This window comes from Microcaecilia unicolor, unplaced genomic scaffold (genome assembly GCF_901765095.1).
Source record: "Microcaecilia unicolor unplaced genomic scaffold, aMicUni1.1, whole genome shotgun sequence".
In the NCBI taxonomy this organism is placed as follows: Eukaryota; Metazoa; Chordata; class Amphibia; order Gymnophiona; family Siphonopidae; genus Microcaecilia; species Microcaecilia unicolor.
Genome location: NW_021963340.1, coordinates 83038 through 87749, shown reverse-complemented (window position 1 = coordinate 87749; position 4712 = coordinate 83038).

Below are 4712 nucleotides of genomic sequence, written 5' to 3'. Positions count from 1 at the left end.
TATGGGGTTATATTTCTGTCTGCAAAGGAAATGCTCAAAGTATCAAGTTCACAAAGTGATTAAAGAGGAGGGATAAAAATTAATGATGTCATCTGCAAGGTTTGGGGGGGAATGGATTTTCATGGCTGAGGAGGCTTCCTGGAAAAGGCCATCATCTTTGGCTCTCAACCGAGGCCAAAGAACCAATTGCAATATGTTCGGGCCCGATTAAGTCCCCAGGCAGAGGAGGTTGCTTCTTCAGCCTTGTATGGGGCCTGGATGGCAGCAGCAGGGAGAAAAGAGAGGGATGAGAATACAGAGAAAAGTAGGAGGGGCAGAGGAGTGTAAGAGGGATGAGGGGTTCAGCCCTGGGTTCAAATGTTGCCTAGGCAGTTGCTTAGTGCAAGCCCAGAGTGGTGAGAACATAATACATAAAATATTTTTGTTAGTGGGGCTGGGACTGGTTTACACCAGGAGATCGAATAAGCCGCTTTCAGATTTTTAAGACACGCCACTCAATAACTCAGACAACTCCAGATAATGTGTTCCAAACCAAATATTTAAGTAATTCACTAAGGGGCCCGTTTACAAAGATGTGGGAGGGCTAACACATGAGTAGCGCGCACCCAATCAGCACTACCGCCAGGGTAGCACCTGCAGCCGGCGGTAATTCCAATTTTGGCATGTGCTGAATCCCACAGCAGAAAATAATTTTCTATTTTCCACCACAGGAGGGGGCGTGCCCGGCGGTAACCAGCAGCGCACCCATGTTGGCGTGTGCTGCATGGTTACCTTGTGGATAGCATATGAGCCCTTACCGCTAGGTCAATTGGTGGAGTAAGGGCTCAAGCCATAAATAGGCGAGTGCTAGTTTTAATATTAGCACAGGCCTTTTTCCAAGACGCAGTAAAAAATGGCCCGGCACGTGCCTAAAAGACACACCCACACTACCGCAGGCCACTTTTTACCGCAGCTTTGTGAAAGGACCCCAGAATGCAATCAAATTCTCCAGTGTGGCAGAACAGACAGTAAGACAGCAGTAACAAATAATTATTTACAAAGTCTATAAGGTACTTCACTCCCTTATGGGCCGATGATCAGAAGACCCGCACTGTTCCAAATGGCGCTCTAAAAATAGCACTGGAACAGCACAGGGCTATAAAATCTCTATGATCAAATCTAATAGCATGCAAATTTATGTGCACCATTAGCTCTGATCATAGGGGTACTTCTGCGGGAGAATTGTGCCCGGGCATGCACCCAAGGCACAATCCTCCCGCAGAAGAGGTTTGACAGGTCTGGGATTTTCTCCCAGACCTGTCAAACCTAAGCCCTCCCCCAAACACAAGACCTGCAGGTCTGATGGACTTCCAGGCCCTTCTCCCCAAAGCACAAAAACCCTGGTGGTCCAGTGGGACTGCTAGCTTCCCACTCCCACCCCCCACATCGCACAAAAACACCCTGGTGGTCCAGTGGGACTGCTATCTACCCATCTCCACCCCCCGATGGCCTACTTCTCCATAGTGGTGGTGGTATTTGAAGGAGGGAGGGACTAGCACTCCCTCCCTCCTCTTCGGGGGTCTTCCCAAAATGGTGGCATCCCACCCTGCCTGGTGTATCCTGGGATGCGCTGGGCAGGGCTTAACTTCCATATATGTGTTAAGCCCTGCCCTGCGCATCCCAGGATGCACTGGGCAGGAAGGGACGCCACCATTTTGGGAAGACCCCCGAAGAGGAGGGAGGGAGTTCTAGTCCCTCCCTCCTCCTACTACTACCACCACGAAGAGGTAGGCCGCCGGGAGGGGGCAGATAGCAGTTCCACTGGTCCACCAGGGTGTTTTTGTTCAATGTGGAGGGGGGATGGGAGGGGGAAGCTAGCGGTCCAACTGGCCCACCAAGGTTTGTCTGCATTGGGGTGGGGGGCCTGGAGGTCTTGTGTTTTGAGGGGGGCAGGCTTAGGCTTGACAGGTCAGGGAGAAAATCCCAGACCTGTCAAACCTCTTCACTGAGTCTCCCTTATTCCTCCCTCACTAGCAAACCCTAACGCCAGCTCTGAGTTGGCATAAGGTTTGCAGCGGTAGCAGTGCCCTTGGTTTGGTGTGCTGCCCACTGATCGTGAGGGATGAATGCGGGAGACCCTTGTTTGCATGCATTTGCATGCAGTTAGCATTCAGAGCCGGCGAGTTATTACATGCGCTCACTGGCTCTGATCATCGGGTGGGAGCAATCACAGGAGCTAGTATAGCGCTATTGGCCTCTAGCGCCCATGTTTGCTTCTTATCAGCCCATTAATGAACAAATGCTTCAATCTTTTTCTCTCTCATGTCACACCACAGGGTGTACCAGGGATTTAACACAATTCTCTTTATCTCTTTTTCCTGATGCTAGGGGCAGATAGGATAACTTACAGGCTTATTTCAAAAGAGAAGGGCGCCCATCTTTCGACATAAATCGGGAGATGGGTGTCCTTCTCCCAGGGTCGCCCAAATCAGCATAACTGAAAGCCGATTTGGGGCGTCCTCAACTGCATTCTGTCACGGGGACGACCAAAGTTCACGGGGGCGTGTTGGAAGCGTAGCGAAGGTGGGACTGGAGCATGCCTAACACATGGGTGTCCTCGACCAATAATGGAAAAAAGAAGGACGTCCCTGACGAGCACTTGGCAACTTTACTTGGTCCATTTTTTTCTTATGACCAAGCCTCAAAAAGGTGCCCGAACTGACCAAATGACCACCGGAGGGAATCAGGGATGACCTCCCCTTACTACCCCAGTGGTCACTAACCCCCTCCCACCCTAAAAAAAACAATTTTAAATATTTTTTCCAGCCTCTGTGCCAGCCTCAAATATCATACCCAGCTCCATGGCAGTAGTATGCAGGTCCCAGGAGCAGTTTTAGGGGGTACTGCAGTGCACTTCAGGCAGGCGGACCCAGACACATCCCCCCCCCCCCCCCCCACCTGTTACACTTGTGTTGGTAAATGTGAGCCCTCCAAAGCCCACCACAAACTGTACTCGCATCTAGATGTCCCCCTTCATCACTAAGGGCTATGGTAGTGGTGTACAGTTGTGGGGAGTGGGTTTGGGGGGCACAGCACACAAGGTAAGGGAGCTATGCACCTGAGAGCTTTTTCTGAAGTCCACTGCAGTGGCTCCTAGGGTGTCCGGTTGGTGTCCTGGCATGTGAGGGGGACCAGTGCACTACGAATGCTGGTTCCTCCCACGACCAAATGGCTTGGATTTGGTCGTTTCTGAGATGGGCGTCCTCAGTTTCCATTATCGCCGAAAATCAGGGACGACCATCTCTAAGGTCGACCTAAATGTTGAGATTTGTACATCCCCGACCATATTATTGAAACGAAAGGTGAACGCCCGTCTTGCTTTGATAATACAGGTTTCCACGCCCCTTCACAGGGACGTCCTGTGAGGACGTCCTCAGGAAAACTAGGGCGTCCCGTTCGATTATGCCCCTCTTAGTCACTTTTAGGATTCCTCTTACAGGTCAGAAGAGAATAGCCATGAGGACTCTGAACTCAGGTTTGGGATCCAGTAAGCTGCACTGGAATCCTGTAGATGTAAAAGATAATATTGTCTTTCATCCACCACACACTGTATAGCTGTCCCTATATCTGGTTGCAACTCTGTTTTCCCCCTTGGAAGGGTGTAGATAGAAATGAGCCCACTCCATGCACTGGCAGGAAACTTGTACTCTAATTTACTGGTAACTCAAGAGGGTCAAATATCAGGAACATTCATTAATCAAGATGAATAGCAGGAGTCCTTCAGCCTCATTCCGGTCAGGGGATGATGCTTCAATATTGAGTTTTTAAACACTAGGGACAGACAGGTCCTCTGGAATCCTTCAGAACTTACCTGTCCCTCACTATTGAAAATGTGATACTGAAACAGCACTGCCACTGGCAGGAATGTAGGTGGAGGACTTTCGAACAACTTACAGGGAACATTGGTTATTTCATGGAAGCTGGACTTTCCCTTGCACTCCTCTCACTCACTTCTTTCTAGGACTAACATATAACATATCTAGGTTTTATAAAGGTTTTGACAAGTTCCTGGAGGAAAAGTCCATAGTCTGATGTTGAGGTGGACATGGGGGAAACCACCATTTGCCTCGAGATTGGTAGCATGGAAAGTTGCTACTAATTCGGTTTCTGCCAGGTACTTCTGACCTGGATTGGTCACTGTTGGAAGCAGAACACAGGGCTAGATGGACCAGTGGTCTGACCCAGTATGGCTATTCTTATGTTCTTCCTGGGACCCTTGCTGATTTAGGGGTAGTAGAAATCTCTCTTGGGGAACCAAGTCCACTTGAGACTTGGTTTTACTCCTTCCTCTCCTTGTTTAGGTATAAGAAGACCTCCAAGCACCCCTCCTGTCTTAATTCTTTTGTCTCCTTCTGAGCTCATTCCACCCACTGGCTTGGGCTAATGAGCATTCAGGTCAGCTTGGTAGAAAGAGGAACCCTTCCCTTTGGTTGCTTCCATGCTGAACCAGGTATGAGAGCTCCCAGGTCAGGTTACAGAAGTAAGTAACCACCTTTCTGTTCATTCTCTTATTGGACCAGAGTGTTTCTTGATTCTAGGCCTTGTTATCTAAGTAAAGTAGACAAGGTGGCTGGCTTGAGTTTCCAGAGCAAGCTACTCTCCCTCTGGCTGTTAGTGCAGGAAAAAGATGCTTTTCCTTCCAAAAACCATGAATATATATATATATCCCCACC